Source organism: Schistocerca nitens, chromosome 3 (assembly GCF_023898315.1).
Source record: "Schistocerca nitens isolate TAMUIC-IGC-003100 chromosome 3, iqSchNite1.1, whole genome shotgun sequence".
Classification (NCBI taxonomy): Eukaryota; Metazoa; Arthropoda; class Insecta; order Orthoptera; family Acrididae; genus Schistocerca; species Schistocerca nitens.
The window spans coordinates 161438365-161452244 of NC_064616.1; positions in this window are offsets into that span (position 1 = coordinate 161438365).

Here is a 13880-nt window from a genome sequence, read left to right on the forward strand (position 1 = left end):
TTCAGTAACCTGAGGACAGGGATCACCGTCACCCATCCTCCCTCTTCAAAAATACTGCTGCCCCTAGCAGGCTCACAATACTCGAAAACACATATAAAATACAATGCCTAATTAATCTATACAAACCCAATGATACATGACACGAAAAAAAAAAAAAAAAAAACTACAAATACTCTACTACTTTCTAAAACGCAAAGCATATGGTACTTCATGCCGTACTCTATCTTCCGTGTTTCATCTGCGCTTAGCACCACTCTTCACTCTCTCTTTCTTCCTCTTTCCTACCTGTGACACGCCTGGAATCACATCCGGGCAACCTTTAAATGGCTGTAATCGCCCAATGTCTACTATCGTCGTTCTAGTTGGCAGCCGAAGCTTCACATTAACGGGATATGTGGTTTCAACAACTTGGTATGGCCGTTGTACCTCGTGAAGAACTTCTTCGTTTTCCCTTTTTGCGTATAGGGGCTGGACAGCATTACCCATTGCCCCACCCTATACTGCAGTAAACGTCCTTTCCGTGCCTTTCCAAAGCCTTTGTATTCGCCTTTTGTACTCGTTTCCAAACATCCCGAATTGTCCTTGCGAATTGACGTACAGATTCACCAATCCTTTTCTGTATCTTCACTAAATCAAACGGTGACGACATTTTTCGCCCGTACACTACCTCATATGGAGACAAACCGGTATTTGTATGGACTTTTGCACTGTACGCGCATACAATATGCTTCAAATACTCGTCCCACTGATGGTGATGAGAATGCACATAAAAACTCAGCATCTTTCCGATTGTTCTGTGTACCCGTTCTGTCCTTCTGTTGGCTTGTGGATGCAACGCGCTCGTCCTCAACTTCTTTATGTTCAACGATTTACATAGTTCCTTCATTACATCCGACATGAAGTTGGTCCCTTGGTCAGTAATTATTGTCTCTGGTACACCAAACTTCAAAATCCAGTTATTTACTAACGCTTGCGCGACCATTGCTGCTTGTTGATTTGGCATAGCCACCATCTCCACATACCTTGAAAAATGGTCTATTATTGTCCGAACGAATCTGTTCCCAGATGGTGTTCGCCTAAAAAGTCCTAAGACATCAATCCCCAGGAAAGAGAATGAACATGTTGCCCCCGGTAATCGTTGTAGCTGTATCTGTTTCCGACTCAAATCTGCTCTCTGCGCACATGGTATGCAATTCTTGACATACTGATCCACATCTCCTTTCCTGCCTCTCCATCAATACCTCCCTGCCACTCTCCTATTCGTCGCTCTACACCCTCCATGACCGGATAACACGTGATCATGTGCTTCCTTTAAAACGTCATACCTTAACTTCGCTGGCACTACTACCCTTGGCCCTAACTTCGTTTCCCTTCACAGAAGACCGTCGTATACATTAAACTGTGGCTGTGTCCGATACAGTTTACAATCGTTGTCCGCGTCCTGTAATTTTTGCCGCACCGCTAGATCATAACCTATGACTTCTAGTTTTGCCACCTTCCTACTTAGTGCATCCGCATTACTGTGCTTTTTCCCAGGCTTGTGCACCACCTCGTAGTCGAATTCATTAAGCCTCACAGCCCATCGAGCGAGTCTAGTAGACTGATCCTACAACTCCAACAACCACTTCAATCCATGTTTTCGGTTCCCGAAAATCCCTTACAGCCTGTACCAACCTCGGATCTGTTCGCACTCCGTCCTTACTGATAATATGACCCAGATATTTTACTTCTTCTAACGCGAAATGACACTTCTCCAGGCTCGACGTCAAACAAGCTTCTCTTAACGCCATAAAGACTTCCCTTAACCGCTGTCAATGTTGCTCCATACTACTTGAAAACGCTATAATATCATCCAAATAGACAAGACACTGCCGTGGTTTCAAACCCCTCAATACACTGTCTAGCAACCTCTGAAACGTTGCCGGAGCGTTTTTCAACACGAATGGCATTCTAATGTACTGGTAATGGCCTCCAGGTGTAGAGAAAGCAGTTTTTGGGCGATCCTCAGGAGCCACCTCTAACTGATGATAACCACTTTTCAAATCCATCGTAGGAAAGTACTGGCACTGTCCTAAGTGATCCAAAGTCTCCGATATGTTTAGAATGGGGTATGCGTCCGTTACTGTCTTATTATTGAGGTATCGATTGTCACAACAGAACCTGTATTTCTTAGTTCCATCCGTAGTTTTTTTTAGACACAACGACAATTCCCGCTCCCCAGCAACTATTACTATGCTCTATAATACCGTCCGCAAGCTGTTGATCATTGAAATCCTCCACAATCGACTACAAATACCTCGGTATTCTGTATGGTTTACGGTAAACCGGTGCTTCATTCCCTGTTGGTATCCTATGTTGAACGAATGGAGTTGCAGGCAACGGCCCTTGTGGATAAAACAAATCCTTAGATTCCCACAATAATTCTTCCATCTGCTCCCTTTCTTCTCCTTTCAAATGCTTAATTTTGTCACGTAATGCAGTTCTATCGGCAGTTAGTGGTTGATCGCTTCGTCTACCTCTCGAACACCAGTCTTCATCATCTGGCACATCCAAATTTGCTACTAAAACTCCTTTCCTCAAAATCGCGTCTACAGCGCTAAAATTATCCACGTTCTCGGGAACTACTCGCCCGTCATTCCCCTCCTGTACGCGTACAACACTACGTTTCACAAAACAACCCAGTGAACCCAAAACTTCATTATCCTCCAATGGTTCAATAACACATACTGTACCCACAGGTAGATTCGACTCCACACTTACCCAGAGCGACTTCCCAGTGCCACTAGACACACACTTATGCGAATTAAGCCTTAATGCTAATGTACGCAGTTCAATTGGTTTGTTCATTACGTTGAACGCCCCTGGCGACAGCTCTGCATTGGCAACAGTTTCCCCTAGCGGTCTCGGTCCGGCACTCAGTTTTGCCGGCCAGAGTGGCCGAGCGGTTCTAGGCGCTACAGTCTGGAACAGGTTCGAATCCTGCCTCGGGCATGGATATGTGTGATGTCCTTAGGTTAGTTAGGTTAAAGTAGTTCTAAGTTCTAGGGGAATTATGACCTCAGCAGTTAAGTCCCATAGTGCTCAGAGCCATTTGAACCATTTTTGAACCCCTAGCGGAAATAACATTCCACCAAGTTCCACAGTTCGTTGTCCAAGGTCAATTTTGGCATGATGTTGATGCAAGAAATCTACTCCTAGGATCATGTCGTAGCCCTCGCTCACCCATGGTACTACCTCCATGCATGCAAAAAATCGGACTTTCCCTATGCGAAAGTCAACTGTCACCGACCGCAGAGGCATGACCTCCTTATCACCCACTCCACGCAACATGTAACGTAGTGGGTCTAACTTCCTACGTCCCATTATATTCTTAGTAGCCACTGACAATTGCGCCCCTGTGTCCAACAAAATCTTAAACTTTTTAGTTCCTACGGATCCTACCACTGAACATTCCACCTCTGCATACGTATTCGTAGCATTGAAATTAAACGGGAACTCCTTTAGGTGGGTCTTGTGCCCCCTCTGTCGTTTAATCCTTGTCCACGTCTCCTATCTCTATTTCTCCATCTTCCACGCTGCTGATTTCCTACCCTTCCTCTATTCCTTGGTGACTGGGTACATTGCCTCTGCACATATCCCGTGCGACCACACTTAAAACATTTTATACCCGCTGCAAATACTGTTTGCCTCTCGCGTACCCCTGTTGCCACGTCTATTTCCTCATATTGAATTGCCAGCTGAATTGCCGAATACAAATCTTTCGGAGTTCCTTCACGCACTTTCCGTGACATATGCGCCAGTAACCCTCTCAAAAATACATCAAGTGCCCTTTGCTCGGCCTCCTGCAACACAACACTGTTCGCTTCATCGCTCTGACCCAACTCGTAACTGTACTCATTAATTTCCCTTATCCTGTCCGCAAATTTCTCCACCGCCTCCCCCTGTCTCTTTGTGATTGCACTTAACCTCTCCCTAAAGTACCGAGCGCTATTCTGTTTCTTGTATCTTTGTAAAAGCCCTTCCTTTAACTGCTTAAACTGTCCTGCCTTCCTTAAGGCAGCCGGCCACGGTGGTCTCGCGGTTAAGGCGCTCAGTCCGGAACCGCGCGACTGCTACGGTCGCAGGTTCGAATCCTGTCTCGGGCATGGATGTGTGTGATGTCCTTAGGTTAGTTAGGTTTAAGTAGTTCTAACAAGGGAACCTCCCCATCGCACCCCCCTCAGATTTAGTTATAAGTTGGCACAGTGGATAGGCCTTGAAAAACTGAACACAGATCAATCGAGAAAACAGGAAGAAGTTATATGGAACTAAGAAAAAATTAAGCAAAATATACAAACTGAGTAGTCCATAAGATAGGCAACAGCAAGGGTAATGTGAGCCCAGGAGCGCCGTGGTTCCGTGGTTAGCGTGAGCAGCTACGGAACGAAAGGTCCTTGGTTCAAGCCTTCAGTCTGCCTTCGGCAGTGACACAGTGCGGACCGTGTTGCCAGCCGGCCGCGCTGTGGTGCGCGCGCCTGTTTGTTTACGCCGGAGCAGCTTCGCGTGTGCGGTGTTGTGAGTCTAGAACGAGATGGCACACTCATACAGAAAAACGACTTTGAAGTTCAGTTTTGCGAACGACTATACACGACCAAAGGCACACGAGATTGAACGTTTCTTCAGAGAAGAGGTAAAAATCGATCCACAGGATATCGTGGGAATCAATTTATCGCTCGTTTCAAGCGTCGTCTATGTCAAGTTTGTTGACGAGGCTGCTTGCGACAGACTTCTACAACGATCACCGAACGGGTATCGTTTCTGTCATGCCGACGGGAATGTTGGTGCGGTTACAGTCGATCACGCGGGAATGGGGATCCGCACCATACGAGTCTTCGAACTTCCGTTTGAGGTCCCGTCTGAACTTGTTACCGACGCCTTTCGACCGTACGGTACAGTTATATCCCATGTGGCCGAAAAATGGACGAGTTTTACCACGTATCCCGTTTTAAATGGGGTGAGACAAATACGGATAGAACTGCGAAAGCACGTCCCCTCTTATTTGTACATAGGAGGTTGTCGAGCGATTATAATCTATGATGGGCAACCTCGCACTTGCTCGGGGTGCGGGAAAGAAGGTCACGTCCGCTCGGAATGCCTCCAGCGACGTTTAGTGCAAACTCCACGGGATGACGTTCAGGCGCCACAACAGACGACTGTCTTACCGTTGACCTTTGTGGAAGCCCTGAGAGGCGACGTGAGGGAGATTTCCGATGGGCACCAGCAGCTGCCCCCTATAGAGAACATGGACACCAACGGACTGGAACTCCGACCATCGGTTCCACCACAACAGACACAGGACACCACACAAGAGATGCAGCTGACGGCCGCTCCAGGCTCATCCGTGGTGGCTGCCAGTGCTTCCACAGAGAGCGTGATAGGCCAGGCCCAAGACGGAGGATACGCAACCCAGACAGCCGATGCGGAAGCAAGGCAACGGAAACAGCGTTCGCCGAAGAGAAGAAAGAAGCGTCGACTGACTTCTGCTGACGATAGCCATAGTCCCGAGGGGACAGTGGACGACAACGACAGTATCGACCTGAGACCAGTGGATTCAACAGATACCGAGATGACGATGCAGGAACTACACAGCGATGATAACTTGAACTCTCCTTCTGGTAACCGGAAGACGGAAGTGGAGATGACAACTGTCCAAAATCAGAGCGATGACAACGTTACCTCCCATCCTTCGACCTGTTCCGGAAATATGCTGGGGGACTGGGCGCAAGAAATGGACCAACAGGAACAGGATGAAAATACGAACGCGACGATTGAGGATAGTCCTGGCCAAAGGCCGGGAGGGGTCGGGAAATGTTGACCAACTTAGTGTGTTGAGGAGCGCCGGGGGTGCAGATGGCCGCTTACTGACACCGTCCTACAACTGATGAACACAAGCCAGGCGTACCGCATTGCCACGATAAACATTAATGGCATACGGACACCGCTTAAAATTCAAATGCTGAAAGATATGTTACGCGCTGCAGACGTGGACATTGTACTCCTACAAGAAGTGCGTTTCACATCGCCGCCAGAGTTCTACGGTTACGAGGCACATTATTCAGTGCACGATGAAAGTGGATGCGGTGTGGCGATTCTCACCAGGGAAGGAATAGGAGTGGAGGACGTCAGGTCTCTCCCTTCGGCACGCGGCATAGCGATCACTGTCGACGGCGTTCGTTTCATCAATTTATACGCACCATCTGGCTCCACAAAACGAAGAGAAAGGGCGACTTTTTACACTGAAGAGATAGCACCGTTGTTCGCTGGGCGCTTTGATAACTATATAGTGGGCGGCGACTTTAATTGTGTCGTCGACAAAAAGGACCAAGTACCTCATTATGTGCCATGCATGGAACTGCGTGCGTTGATTACCGAAATGGCGCTTCTGGATACCTGGGAACTGCAGCATGGTGACAGACCGGGTTATACGTTTGTCACGGGACACTCGGCGAGTAGACTTGATAGGGTGTATGTGACACGAGCACTACGGACGGCGATACTGGATGCCGAAATCTGGCCAGCGGCTTTTACGGATCATATGGCGTACGTTTGTACGATTTCACTAACGCGTCAGAAGATATGGCGGAGTAAAGGTCACTGGAAAATGAATTGTGCACTTCTACGTGACACTGAATGTCACCGGTCGATAGAGGCGGCCTGGGAGACCTGCGTTCGCCGACAACGAGCCTACACCTCGGTTCTCCAGTGGTGGATTAAATGCGCAAAACCAACGTTACGGAGAACGTTGATACGATACGGGCAGGACAAATCGCAGTGGAACCGCACGACGGCTGATTTTTATTTTACAGCCCTGAGGGAGCTGATGACCCAACAACCATCGCCGGAACGGCACACGGCCATGCGCAGGATAAAAGCCAAGTTATTACAGCTGACGAGACTAAGAATGGAAGGTATAATTGTCCGGGCGAGATTGGCGGACACAGTTGCTGCCGAAACCCCCTCCATGCACCACGTGGTACGTGAACGCCAACGACGACGCAGGACATTGATCAGGGAACTCATCTCTGAAACTGGCCAGCAAGTTGTGCACCAGCGTGATATTGCGCATGTGTTTACCGACTATTTCCGCCAGCTATATGGACCTGTACATGTGCACCACGAGACACTACATGATGTCATCTCGGAAATGCCAGATAGAGGACCACCACTGGATGCAGAGACTTTCATCACAGCGATAACAGAGGACGAGCTGACAGACGCAATTGCCAGGGGGGCACCGAACAAGTCCCCAGGACAGGACGGCTTCCCAATTGAATTTTACCGCGCCTTTGCATACCTCATGGGACGGACCTGGATTCAGATGTACAACGAACTCCTGTTACCGCAGACTGAGATACCTGTCGAATTCACGGAGGGTATCATCATCCCAATACCCAAACCACGCGGTGGCAGAAATCCAGGAGATTATAGACCACTCACTCTCTTGAACTGCGACTATAAGATTTTCGCGCGCATCCTTGGGGCTCGCCTGCGGTCTACACTTTCTGATAGACTCCTCAGAGATCAAACTTGCCTCGGCGGCAAGAGTAACGTACATACGGCGCTCGGTGACTACCGAGATATCATCGCATTAACAGCGGCATGCCGAGTGCGTGGGGCACTCGTCGCTATTGACTTCGATCATGCGTTCGACAGAGTGGATCATACCTTTTTGCATGCGGTGATGGGCAGATTGGGAATCCCGCAGGCCTTATCCTAGTGATCATGCGACTGTTACACGGCGTACGATCAAAGGTCTCGGTGAATGGGCGGGGCACTGACTACATTGTTATTTCAAGGTCAGTTCGTCAAGGTTGCCCCCTTTCGATATTTTTGTATGCGATGGCATTGGAACCCTGTCTATATGGTCTCCGAAGACGGTTGGAGGGAGTGCCGTTGCCACAACTGACCTTTCATTGCCGCGCTTATGCTGACGATGTGATGCTGGTGGCACGGACAGGCGAAGAAGTACGTACGGCGTTGGCATGGATACAGCGATATGGGATGGCGGCAGGAAGCGTGCTTAATCTACAAAAATCACGCTGCATGAACGTCGGTCGAGGATTACAACCGGGGGAGGAAGGCCCGCTCATCTTAGTGCCGACCATCAAATGCCTAGGTATTACGTTCCACACGGATGTGCAGCGGACAGCAGCGGATAACTACCGACGCATATTGAAGCTGATGCGGACAATGCTGCTGTTACAGAAATTAAGAGCGTTGGATATGATTCAGAGGGTGACCTATGTTAACGTATACCTAGCACCGAGACTCACTCATGTAGCGCATGCCCTGCCTTTAACGCGCACAATGGCATCACGGATACAAGCAACTTTCGGAACCTACGTGAGTGTGGGACACCTGTTTAAGATCCGATACACAACGCTTACGCTACCACCTGGAGAGGGTGGCCTTGGTCTAGTGAACGTGTATGAAAAGGCACGGGCGTTATTCGTAAGTACGATTTTCCGACAGTGGCGCGGTCAATTTCGCAATATCTCGGGTGCGTTGGCCGAAGTACTATCGCCTACTTCAATGCTGCCCCCAGTCAATGTGGGCCATATTTCCCCGAAGCTGTCACATTTCAAGTCTTTTTTTTTTTTTTTTTTTTTTGGAGCTTAGCTATGTCAGAGATTCCTTCCCAACAACACGACTACCGACGACGCGAGACGTATACCAACTCTTACTGCGCCGGTGCCCCAGGAATACCCTGGAAAAGAAGTACCCAGACAAGAACTGGCGACAGATATGGCGCGTTATACGGAACGTTTACCTCCCAACGTCGGTACGCTCAACATGGTATGTGGTGATAAATAGGAAGTACGCAACGAATCAACGGCGGCACGCGATTCATTTGGCAGACACTCCACTATGTTTAGGCTGCGCAACAGTGGACACTGATGAACATCGTTTAGTATGTAGTGGGACGGCTCCAGTGTGGCACTTGGCACAACAGATATTGGCGTTCCTGTTACGCTCCGCCCCTCACACAATTTCATCAGACACACTTTTTTTCCCCCAAGAATCTTATTTCCCGGTCCAAAAAACCAATGCGGTGACATGGGTGCGGGGAATGGTGGTGGGCTACGTATATAACGAATCGGAAAAGGACAAAATTGATATTTGGCATTTTCTCCTGGATGGACACACGAAGCTGCAACAGCATACGAAATATAGGCAAGACTTCGCTAATTACTTGCGACTTACATTTACCGACCCGCCGGCCAGATGGGGTGTGACGGGTGAGAGATGAGATAGACGAAGAAGCCGAGATAGACATCGATCACACTTACGGACCCTTAGTTAACTTTGAGAAGACGACCCAGTCTTACATCAACGTCTGGAGAACGAGTCGATAGATGGCTCTCTTGCTTTATCGAACGTCGGGTCGTGAGCAGATGTCGCCCCCGACACGAATTTCATTTCATTGCTACAGGAGCATGTTTCTTTTGTATTTGTACTATCCGCAATGTCTTCATGTCTTTCATTTGGACATTTTCAGTTTTATTCATTTCGTTGATTAATTAATTTTCTCATTAGCCACTATTTGTCAACATAAGGACTTTGTAGACACTATTTATGCGATAGTACCACAAAATGTATGTCAGCAAAGGTGGTAAGCCTGACATTCGATAAAAAAAAAAAGCCTTCCGTCATGCGAGAATTTTTAATTTTTTATTTTCAGACAATTATTATCTGTCCGTCCGATGCGACCAACTTTTTGGGAGTGATTTATCACATCGACAAGAAAACCTAAATCGGGCAAGGTAGAAGAATTTTTTACCCATTCGCCAAGTGTACAAGTTAGGTGGGTCGACAACATATTCCTGTCATGTGACGCACACGCCGTCACCAGTGTCGTATAGAATATATCACACGTGTTTTCCTGTGGAGGAATCGGTTGGCCTATGATCTTTCGATCAAATGTTTTCGGTTCCCATTGGAGAGGAACGTCCTTTCGTCTACTAATCGCACGGTTTTGCGGTGCGGTCGCAAAACACAGACACTAAACTTATTACAGTGAATAGAGACGTCAATGAACGAACGGACAGATCATAACTTTGCGAAAATAAAGAAAGTAAAATATTCACTCGAGGGAAGACTTGAACCAAGGACCTCTCGTTCCGCAGTTGTTCACGCTAACCACGTGACCACGGCACTCCTGGTCCAATGTTATCGCTGTATTCGTTATGTTGCACATGGACTACTCAGTTTGTATATTTTCCTTTTTTTTTTTTCATAGTTCCACACAACTTCTTCCTGTTTTCTCGATTGATCTGTGTTAAGTTTTTCAAAGCCTATCCACTGTGCCAACTTATAACTAAATCTGAGGGGGGTGCGATGGGGAGGTTCCCTTGTCAGTAACATCATAAACCAATACAAAGTAATCAAATGCCACGAAAAACAACATCTTACTGTCCCAAATACACTAACACTTATTCTGACAAAACAAATAATATGCATACGCAAAACATCTAAAATGTGACTTCTGGCAAGCCATACTCAAAACACCAACAAGAAAGAAAACGTCCAACACTCAAAAGAACAATTTTGACAGCACTCACCACATCTTGTGACTGTCCTGCAGGCGGTGGGCTCGAACGTCGTACTGGACAGACGACGTCCGCTATTCTGACACCAAATGTAGTGGGTATGTGCCAGGAGGTACCATATTAAAACTCGGCGAGAACTTTCCATATGATTTATTCGTTTCCACTACATTGCTTCGTTCATCTCAGTCTGCATCACAGGCCCCACATTGCTGAGGAAGTACCCCCAGCGGCCTGTGAAACGCAATGCTGTGTCGTGCCGGCCTTGTTCGCCATCTGTAGAGTTCCAGTTACATCAGGATGGCTGCGCCAGCAGCCGACTCAGCGGCCACCGTCCCTGTTGATTCCGCGCTGCTCTGCCGGGAGCCGTAGGTCGGCCCTGCTGCTGCTTCTTCCTCGGCTGGTGTAGCTGGGAATGCGGCGGCAACGACCGCCCCCGTTCTGGCATCCGACCCTGCGGCCCTTACCTTGTAAGTCTCCGGCGTGTGTTGGGAGACGAGACAACTGCCCACGGTAGCGACCCGAAGAGTGGCCCGCTCTCACTGTCTGCGGACCCCGCATACGACTCAGAGGGTCGAACAAATGACCCGCCATGGACTGGTACACTGTCGCCCCATCTGCTGCCGTATGTCGCCGGTAGTGTGAGATTCACCGCCGTCCAGGAGAGTTGCTACACTTGAATGAATCTCATTAGAAAACAACACCTATTTATACTAGACTGCGCACCTCTGTTTCGCTAACGCATCACTCCGAGTCATGTACGCCCCACACTACGATTGCGCCAGTGGGCCCCTTCTTCCTGTAACTTGCGACATGCGAACCACTGTGTTTACTCTTTTCAGCGGTTTGATGGCCACTGTGGCCTCCATTCCACTTCGCAACAGCTGGTCACTGTAACTTACTGCAATCCAGCCCGCACCTGGTTGTAACTCGTGCGCTCCGAAATATTGCACCAAATCTAACTTCCCTATCTTAAACTGTGGTGCCGCTACATAGATGATGAAGTAACTACAATAAGAAATTTTTCATGTCAATGCTTTGGTCATTTTGTACTGCTATACAGTTTTGTCATTTAGAAAATAAAATTCGAAAAAAAGAAGCAAAAAATATTTTGCACAGAGGTAAGGTTTATGAGAAGCATAATTTGTCAGCAGCTTTAGTGGCAGTTCAGAAATTATGTATGTAAACACAGCAGAATAATAACAAAATTTATGTTGCAGGGAAGGGTTAGAAGGTACTAGGCAATAGCTACCAGTGGACTATAAACTAAGCACACACAGTGTCATATTGTGTACATAAATGGTTACTGTATTTTTTCTATGTAGCAGAACAATTTTACACTTTGTGCCGATTCATCATGGCGACTGAGATGTCACACATCACAGCTGTGCTTCGTGTACTACTCATGAAAATAAAGATGACAATCGGAGCGGTGGCTGATGGGAGCAACCGTAAAGGCATTTCCCATTTACAGTCGCTGCCATCAGCCACCGCACTGAGTGTCACCTTCGTTTTGCGCATGTAGTACACGAAGCACAGCTGTGATGCATGATGTCCCGGTCACCATGATGAATCGGAACAAAGTGTCAAATTGTTCAGCTACATAGAAAAAATACAGTAACCATTTACGTACGCTATATGATGCTGTGTGTGCTTAGTTAAATGGTAGTATCTCTCACTGAGTAAAAGGCTATTTTCTTTTCTTTTTTTTTTTCTTCTTTGTTGAATTTAGATTCCCCCCAGAGGGGAAGGTGGGGGGGACAGGCTGGCAGCAGTATAATATGCCGCTCTGCAGCCTACAGTTTAAAAACATAATGAGTAGAGAATAAACAATAAAAACAGGTGATAAAACAGTGACTGGGTAAAACTGTAATAGAGCGAAAAATGGCGGAAGTTAAAATATAAAAACAAAGAGCTGGTGATGCTAATTTAAACACATAAAATTAGACATGGACAATTAAAAAAAAAAGCGTGGTGACAGTCTGGTTTCTGTTCGCAAGAGTTAAAAAGAACAACACACCTAGTGACAGGATGGTGTCTGTTCACAACACGTAAAAAAAATGGGACGCGCAACACTGACACATCACTTAAATACTGCACTATAAAGTAGACTCAATGACAGATTGGAGGGGGGTGGGGGGGGGGGTGGACGCGCCAGAAGAGGGGGGAGGGGGAAGGAGAGGAAAAGCAGAAGGGGGAGCCAATGGAAGGAGAGGACGCAGAAAGGGGGAGGGGGGCAGGGTGGACACGAGAAGTAGTGGGGAAGGCAGGGGAGGGGAAAGCAAAAGGACTTGGGGGAGAGTGAAAGGCTATCCATAGTGCCATCTCTTATAGCTATTGAGGAAAACACTGACAACTGCGTAAGGTAAGCGATTCACCTCGGAACACTGTGCTTATATCAGTTTATTACATATTTACACATACTGAAAAACAAAGTAAATTGACTAATTCAAGGTATGCTAGGCCCATGGAAATACAGGTAAAAGAATAATAAATTTCATTGCAATGGTTTGACACTCGTTAACTATCGATAGTCGTGCCCAGCAGTATTGCAGCCTATAAATTGCAAATCTTCGGCACTGCAATTGAATGAGAAAATTAAAGTGTAGAAGAGTTAAAAGCACAAACACTTGACGTAAATTTGTTTGTAGTGTGAATGTAGAAATTGAAGGGTTGGTGTGGAAAACCACTTTAACTCTGCCTGCAATTACTGTAGGACTGAATTAAGTAGCTCTGCAGTTGCTGGTGTCAGTTCCAAGCCTGGAGAAAGGAGGAGGGTTGGCAAAGTACTGAAGCCATAAAAGAATCGACATAAAATAGTAGGAGAGATCCAGTAAAGTTTAATGCCTTAGTTGTAATGATAACGATGATAATGATGATTATGATGATAATAATAATAATAACAATAATAATAGCGATTAATCCATATATTTTCAACTTAATTGCGTGATGCAAATAAAGCAGCTACTAGTATCTCACACCTCTTTAAATATAGTCTTATTGCTGAGTGTGGCCATCAGAGGGACTGAACATAACAAGCAGGAATGCTGCAGCTTCCAGAATCTATTCAACCAATACACAAACACTTTTGGGCATAAGAGTTTCTATTGAATAAAACTTTTCGTGGTTAACACTATTCCTATAACAGCTAAATATAACAGTTTATGAATGGATAACTTTCTCCCCCCTCTGCACTTATGACAATTCCTGCTATTATCTATCAGTGTAACAGCACCAAAGAACTCAGTTGTCAGGACTAAAGGCTAGCGTGTTCAGTTTCCAAGTAAAGACAAA